The sequence below is a fragment of the Miniopterus schreibersii genome (genome assembly GCF_964146895.1).
Source record: "Miniopterus schreibersii genome assembly, chromosome: 1".
Lineage (NCBI taxonomy): Eukaryota > Metazoa > Chordata > Mammalia > Chiroptera > Miniopteridae > Miniopterus > Miniopterus schreibersii.
In genome coordinates, this window is record NC_138101.1 from 111,833,094 (window position 1) to 111,841,976 (window position 8,883).

General features: G+C 40.3%; 1 pseudogene across 1 annotated transcript; it reads left to right on the forward strand.

The window, feature by feature from the left end:
• Positions 1-2,177: 2,177 nt before the first annotated feature.
• LOC308546739 (putative ATP-dependent RNA helicase DDX5 pseudogene) lies at positions 2,178-3,434 on the forward strand (annotated as a pseudogene). Its single transcript has one exon. The product of its transcript is annotated as a putative ATP-dependent RNA helicase DDX5 pseudogene (transcript).
• Positions 3,435-8,883: the final 5,449 nt, after the last annotated feature.

The following is an 8,883-nucleotide window of genomic DNA, read 5'->3' on the forward strand; positions in this document are numbered from 1 at the left end:
AATGCCTATTATGTGTAAGGTACCATGATAGACATCAAGACTATGAAGAATAAATATGGAACAATTTTTGCCCTCCAGTAATACACAGTCTAGATGTCAAAGATAATTAAATATGCAAAGGGTATTATGGGAAGTGAAGATGAGTGTTCAAGGATAATTTCCTGGAGGAAGTGATGCTCCAAAGTATGAACTAAGCCTATGGATGATCCACAGCACATAATCAAGACTTTGTTTTCAGTAAAAAGATAAATGATGACTCCATTTCTACTATGAGATCTAAGCTTAACTACCTAACACTCCAATCCTCTTTCTGAAGCCAATAAAAAAACTTAGACAACATGTTAAAAAAAAAAAAAAAAAAGGTTTCTGAAAGTATCAAAGACCTAGAAAGAGAGTGAAGAGTTACAAGGATAAAATCTGGTATGAGAGAGAAATCCAGAGAATTAAGTACAGCATTTGGAACTGCTTTTGCCTAGAGTACATTTGTTGGCCCAGAAGAGATGGCTGACGGGTTGAGCAATGCTGTGACAACTGCCCAGGGCTATGAGGACAAAGGCTGGACTTGAGGGTCGGCCAACATGGAAGACCTCATGTGCTTAGCACTGGGCCTTCTAGGGCTGCGCCTTGGAATTAAAGAAAAACCTGAAGTAACCATGAAATCAGCTTCAGCCTGCTCCCAAGTTCTCTGAATTATCCAGAAAGTTTCAACTGATATTATATTGAGGGAATATTGGCTAGTTGCCTAAGACCCTGGCAGAAACTAAAGTAAAACATTTCTGGAGAAGAGTTAAATCATGTTTGGCTACAACTTATTTCTATAAATAATTGTAAAACTGCTATTAATGATCTACACAAAATCAAATATAAGCCATGACGAGGGATGAGACAAATAAATGAAAATCAACAAGAACAAAAGACATTAGGAACAGACTCACAGATACTCAGAAGGTACAATTATTAGACACAAACTGTATAAAATAACTATGTTTGTTACATTCATGGAGATTAAAGCCAAACTTAAAAATTTCAGCAAGGAACTAAAATTATAAACAGTGACATCTGAGAAAGATTTGTATTCATCTGGATTCAAACGGGAGAGATAAACCACAATATAATTTAAGCACGGGAAAGTTTAATATAAAGAGTTATGTAGTATAACAGGATTAGAGGGATTGGCTAGTAAGAAGTAAAGAAAACTCTAATTAATATAGAAACAGCAGATATAAGGAGTAATCACTAGTCCTAAGGCTGAGATAGCTCACCCAAGGAAGAGTCCTTTCCTACCCCAAGGCTTAGATTCTGACCTTGTTGGGAGGCTAAGTTCAGTGGTAGCTCACTGGATGACAGAAATTGCTGTGGTATTCACTGGAGGAACTTAGAAATATGTCCTCTGAAACTTCTTAGAAATCTGCCCTGTTCACAGGGAAGGGTCTCACTAGAGATGCTCTGTTACAAAACTGCCAGGACTGCCAATGCTGGGTGCACTGCTGAAGTTGCATGCTGGGGAAGCTGCACTCACTGCAGAAACCTGGCACTGGGAAAGTCATGTGCTCTGCAGGAGCTCACCTAGTCCAATAAGCCAGAACCAGGAACAAAACCCTTTCTGTGCAGTGTCCCTTCAGTATACTTTACTGAGCAAGCTTCAACAGCACACACACCAAAAAACAACAATAAAAAACAAAACAAAAGAAAAAACTAGAAAAAATTTATAAATGAAAAGTAAAATAACTAAAATTAAGAAAATAGATGAGGTCTTGGCCAGTTTGGCTTAGTGGTTAGAGTGTTGGCCTGCAGACCAAAGGGTCATGGGTTCTATTCCCAGTCAAAGGCACGTACCTCGGGTGCAGGTTCAATCCCTGGCCCCGGCAACCAATAAATGTGTCGTTCTCATATTGATGTTTCTCTCTTTCTTTCTCTCTCTCTCTCCTCCCTTCCTTCCACTCTGTCTAAAAATCAATGGAAAAAATATTCTTGGATGAGGATTTTAAAAAAAAGAGTTTAATAGTAGATTTAAAACAACTGAAAAGAGAATTAGGGAACTGGAAGATAGATCAGAAGAACAGAATATACAGAGAGTAAGATATTTATGATAGAGTCGGTGGGTTCTAAATCTACACTGTCCAACGTGGTAGCCACATGTGACTATTTATATTTAAATTTAAGTGAATTACCAGTAAATGAAATTTAAGAATTTAGCTGCTGAATACTGTAGAGCATGTTGATTAAAGTCTACTTGCATCTATGGTGGTGCTCCCGAGGGACCATAAATACATGATTTGGAGAGAGGTATGGAAATCTGTTTGCAACACCTAAAAGACTGACTTTTTAGAATGTGGGAAAACAAATCTGAGAAGAACCACCTACCTTGTCCTTGATGAAGCAGATAGAATGCTTGATATGGGCTTTGAACCCCAAATAAGGAAGATTGTGGATAAGATAAGATCTGACAGGCATATCCTAATGTAGAGTGTGACTTGGCCAAAAGAAGTAAGACAACTTGCTGAAGATTTTCTGAAAGACTGTATTTACAGATACATTGGTGCACTGGAACTGAGTGCAAACCACAGCATTCTTCAGATTATAGATGTGTGTCATGACATAGGAAAGGATAAAAAATTGTTCGTCTGATGAAAGACATCATGAGTGGGAATGGGAATAAAATCATTGTTTTTGTTGTAACCAAAAGAAGATGTGATGAACTTACTAGAAAAATGAAGAGAGATGGGTGGTCTGCCAAGGGTGTCCACGGTGACAAGAGTACATGACTGGGTCCTGACTGAATTCAAATATGGAATAGCTCCTATTCTGATTGCTACAGATATGGCCTCTAGAAGGCTAGATGTGGAAGATGTGAAATTTGGCATCAATTATGACTACCCTAACTCCTGTTCATCAAATTGGGAGAACTACTTACAGTGTCAAAATAGGCACAGCATACACTTTCTTTACACCTAATAGCATAGAGCAAGTGAACAACCTTATTTCTGTGCTTCACGAAGCTAATCAAGCAATTAATCCCAAATTGCTTCAGTTGGTCAAAGACAGAGGTTCAGTTCATTCCAGGGGTAGAGGAGGCATGAAGGATGACTGTCAGGACAGATATTCTGTGGGCAAAGTTTTAGAGACAAGGAAAATTATGACGGGTTACTCTAGTCTGTTTAAGAGAAATTTTGGGGCAAAACCCCAGACTGGTGTTTAAGGTGCTGCAAATTACACCAATGGAAGCTTTGGAAGTAATTATCTGCTGGTTTACAGAGCAGTTTTAGGACTGGTATTCCAACAGGTCTTGCCAGAATGGTTATGATAGCACTCAGCAATATGGAAGTAATGTTCCAAATATGAACAGTGGTATGAACCAACAGGTATATGCATATCCTGCTACTGCAGCTGCGCCTATGATTAGTTATCCAATACCCACAGGATATTTTCATTAAGATTTTAAAAATATATGTAAATGTATGTTTTCCATAATTGATTTTTATATTGTGTGTTATCAGACAAGACAGTTATTTAAGAAACGTGGGTAATGCAGAAATGACTGCAGTGCAGCAGTAATTATGATGCACTTCTTCACTATTTAAGTTGGATATTTCTCTATATTACTGAAACAACTTTTTGGGGGGTTTTGTACTAGAAAATGCAGGCAATATTTTCACAAAAGTAAATGTACAGTGATTTGAAATATAGTAAATGAAGGCAATGCATGGCCTTCCAATAAAAAATATTTGAAGACTGAAAATAAATGATACTACTTACAATGACAAAAATGATAAACTACCTAAAAACAAATCTTACAAAATATGTGTAAAATCTCTAGGTAGAAAACTAAAGCAAGAGTTATACCATGTTTGTGAATTGGAAGACTCAGTATTCTAAAGATATCAAATCACCCTAAACTGATGTGTAGATTCAATGTGATTCCATCGCAACAGATTTTTTTTTTTTTGACAATCTGATTTAAAATTTATATGGAAATACAGAAGACCAGAAATAATGAAGTCTCCCTTATAGAAAAGCAAGGTGGAAAGTCTTGCTCTTCCAACTACCAAGACTTCTTGTCATAAAACATTAAGTCAATGCTTTGTTGATATAACAGTCAGCAGTAGAATAGAATATAGAGCCCAGAAACAGATCTTTGAATATATAAACATTGATGTTGACAAAGGTGTCACTGCAGAGTAGTAGGGAAAAGATGTACTTTTAAATAAATTGTCCCAGAATACTGGTCATTCATAAGAAAAAAATAAAACTTGACTCTTACCTCATACTATGCATAAAAGTCAACCTCAGATAGGTTGTGGACTACATGTGAAAAGCAAAACAATAAAAGTTGTAGAAGATAATATAAAAGTATCTTCATGACCTTGCGTCACCACTAATTTTTTTTTTAAAGATTGATATATTTGCTTACATTAAAATTAAGTTTATTGAAAGACACTATCAGGAGAATACAAAAGGCCAGCCACAGATTGGGAAAAGATCCTTGCACCATGTCAAACTGACAAAGGGGCTATATATAAAAGATTAAAAGAAGTGCTGCAAATACTCCCACAGAAAAATTGGCAAGAGATTGATTAAACTTTACAAAAGTAGATACCTAGATGGTCAATAAACATGAAATGATGCTTGCCCTCTTCAGTAATTAGGGAAATGAAAATTAAAATCACAATGACATACCATTTCCCACTCTCCAAATTGGCTACAATTTTAGAAACTGACTATTCCAGGATGTGAAGCTACTGAACATTACATTCATTATTACTGGTGGCAGTAAATCAGGACAATTACTTTGTGAAACTGGCGATGTCTGCTAAAATTGAAAATACGCATACCCTGTATCCCAGCAATTCTACTCCTAGAGATATACCCTCCCAAATATGCTCATAGGAATTAAAAGAGATGTATAAAAATGTATGTAGCAACATTATTATAAATAGCCTACAGTTGGAAAGGACTCAAATGTCTACCAACAACGGAATGGATAGACTGGTATATTCACGTAAAAAGTGCAATGAAAATGGTATTCACTGAAAGCTGTGATAATGAATTACAGCTATGGGCAGCAACATGAATGAATGGGCTCAAGTAACAACTGAAGTGACAAGGAAGAGCCTACCACACAGAAAAGCCCTGGGATGGTGATGCCCTCAGTTCCCAGCCCTCAAACCCGCAGTCCCACCTGCTCCCCACCACACTCCTCCTCCTTTTCCTTGCAGTAAAGAGAATGTTCCTTTTCCCATCTGTCTTGTGCTCTAGACCCTGTCTCATTTCTGAATCTTCAACTCACTTTTTAAGTTTTAATTCTCATCCAAGGACATGTTTATTGATTTTAGAGTGTGTGTTAGGGAGAGGGAGAGGAAGAGAGGGAGAAACATCGATGTGAGAAACATTGATCTGTTGTCTCTCACACATCCCCCACACTAGGGATTGAACCCATAACCTAGATGTGTGCCCTGACAAGGAATCAAACCTGCAACCTTTTTGATGTACAGGACAAGGCTCCAACCAACTGAGCCACCTGGCTGGGACCAGCTCCTTCTCTCTCTCTCTCTCTATCTCTCTCTCTCTCTCTCTCTCTCTCTCTCTCTCTCTCAATCCTCACCTGAGGATATTTTTTCCATAGTGTTTCAGAGAGAGTGGAAGGGAGAGAGAGAGAAACATCGATGTGAGAGAGACACATTGATTGGCTGCCTCCCACATGCACCCCAACCGGTGCCGGGGATTGAGCCCTTGGTGGAAATTGAACCCAGATCCCCTCAGCCCGGGGGCCGATGCACTAACCACTGAGCCAAACTGGCCAGGGCCCAACTCACTCTCTTAAAGGGAGCCCCCTCTCTCTCAGGGTTCCTCATTTGCTTATCATGAGTCTCCCTACTAACATGTAAGCTCCTTGGGGCAGATACCCCATCTTTCTTGGCCATCTCACATGGCCAGGGCCTCAGAAGGCCTGTTCTCATTGAAGAAGAGACTCAGTGACTACAGTTGTCTGATTGAAACCTGGTTCCACCTTGGCCTTGACTGGCAAAAAGACACTTAACTACAATCTTACTCTTTCTTGGGTTCCCATCTCTCCTCCTGTGAGTGAGCTCTACTCCAGAATTCTATAATTCTCTGACCTCTGGGACTGGCCTCTGTGGCATACCACCTAGAGTGTTAGGGGATGGATGAAAAGGAAAATATTCTCCTTTACCCTCCTTCCTCCTCTATCTTTCTCAGAGGAAGTTTGGAAAAGATCTGAAGCAGAAAGGCAAAGGGGAGTAAGCTAAGTTTAATTGAGTGCCAAGGTCTGTAATGGGCTCACCATATTTTTTTCTCCTGTACTTAAAAATTAATTATCAAACAACTCTTCCAAGTGGTTGTCATTATCTCTTTTTTACAGACGAGTTAACTGGTTTTAGAAAAGGTCAATAATTTCCACAGAGTCACCAAATTGTGTGGTAGACATGAGAATTGACTGACTGTAGGGTTCCTGCCCTTCCATTCACTTTGCTCTGTCCCCAGGTCTGGTCAGAGGGTGTAGGATACCTGGAAAGAGCATCAGCTGTGATATTAGCCTCTGTCTTGAGTTTGAAATGGACTTCTACTTTCTATAGGCTGTGATGCCTTGAGCAGTTTACTTAACACTTCTGAGCCTCAGGTTCCTCACCAGTAAAGTGGGCAAATGGGCAAGACCTCTGCAGCCTGACAGGTATCACTTGGCCTTGGGGAGGTGTGGGTGGGTGAGCTCTGTGCTCTGGGTGGATTTCACCAGGCCAGGAGTTCAGGTGTGTTTCAGACTCTGCTCTGTCCTGTCTCCAAGTCTGAGAGGAGCCAGAAAAGTGGATACCTCAGGGGCAGCTGGTTTATGAGGGAAGGCCCACCTCACCTGCACTGAAAACTCCAGAGGAGGATCAGAGAGTCCGCAGGTCTGTAGTGGGGTTTCTCAACCTGTAAGTGCCACCACTTGACATGGATGAGGTGTTAGTTGCAAGATATTGCTACAGTACTTTGCACACTTAAAAAGTTCTCCCTTCCTCTGACCCTCAGGCCCATTTGTACCATCTCCTTAAGTTCTACCTTAGGTAACACCAGTCTGATGAGTCTTGTTTATTCAAGAGAGGCTGAAGGTTTCCTAAACAAGGGTTCCATTCTTACTCCTTCAAGCTTTAATCTCTTCTACAGACTTGCTATCACCTCCTCCCTTCTAACTCTTAATACTTTTCTCTCAACCTCTTCAGATGAAAATCCAGCTCATCTTCCAAAGCTTAACCACTTGGCCATCTTCCCTAATCTCTTCAACCCAAGTTGAATCCTTCAATGCCCTTTTCCACTTTTATTATGGCATTTGCATTCGAGTTCTCTGGATTTCTCTGTTTCCACTTAGTGTGTGGTAAACTCCTTAAGGGCATTTGTCTCTGTCACCTTTAATTGCTGGCCCCTCACTAAATGCTTGAGTGAATAAATAAATAAATCACTAAATATGATGGTCTTCATTCCTCTCCTCTACTACTAAGCAACTCGAAACTGCATTGAAACATTTCTTACTGCTCTTTGCTCCTTTCTCTCAATTTTTCTTTTCTTCCTTCTCATGGTCCAACACAGCACAGATAGAGTCAGGGGTGGCCAAGTAACATGCATGGGAGGTTCCAAAATTCTCCAGCTGGTCTTTCTCCTTAGACTTCCAAAGGTGGAGTACCTAGAACCATTTATGCTTCTTATATGGAATGCAGTTACTCTTAAGAATAGGCTTCCAAGCCTTCTTCCACTATATTTTAGTGAAGATCTTGTGGAAATGCTCTTTCTTCTACATGGTTCTCCATTTCTCCAATCAGAAGGTACAATCTGGGAAGAACAAAAGTGTACCTAGTCTGTGAGGACCTGCATATAAGGTGGTGCCCAGATTGGTTGGGTCTCTGCTCAGGCCAAGAGTGTCCTCAGGATACTTCCTCACTGTAGTTCTCTTCATCTTCCACCCCAATTCCAAAACAGAAATGCTCAGCTTTCTAGTTGTTTTGAGGCTGAGTTATAGGAGCTCCCTGGCAGTGTCATGCTGGCTTGTGAGTCCTAATGAGTTGTGAAAGTTGGAAGTCAGGGTTTAGGGAGAGTAAGAGAAGTAAGCATGATCTAATTCCTGGAAAGGGATGATAATGGTATCTAAAGACTGTAGAGCATTTCATGAAACCATCTGGATTTTCTAACTCATGGGGTTGGAGGCCTGACTCCAAGAATCCTCCTCCCCGCTAAAGGCCTCATCCTCTGGCTCTGCTCTGTTTAGGGTCTACCACTGTCTGTGAGTCTCTGCTTCTTGGCAGAGACTTCCACATCCTAAGGACCTATAGCACTCAGGAAGTAGCCTAAAAGCAGGGCATCGGCCTCTATCGTGGGCCTGAGTTCAGGGCCTTGTCATTAACTATGTTCTTACTGATCCTTTATGTCTTCAGGCTCTTCTCACAGGTGATCTATCTATCCCATGGAACCCCCTATGACTGCCTGATTCTCCTTACTTCACAAACCTTCTTGGCTCTGAATTCAGGTTCCCCAGTGGGCATTCATTTCAAATCAACAAACATTCCTTGAGATTCCAATGTTTTGGTCTCTGCCTTCAAGAAGTCTTTAACTTTGTAGTTGTTATCAAACCAGGTAGGATTACTCCGTAGTTGTCAACCAAAAGACAACTCCTAGATTATGATTTTATGAGAAGGAACAAGCTTTATTGCCAGCACATGGTGGGAGGTGGGAGTGTCACTTTCCCAAGCATTGTGTCCCTGAACAAAGGATCAGATTTGTCTTTATTCAGGGAAATCATGCATAAACAACAAGGTGAGCTTCGTCATCGCATGTATATGTGCCTGTGCTGTTAGAAAACATGGCTATACATACATGACATATTCAAAAGTGGTGGGA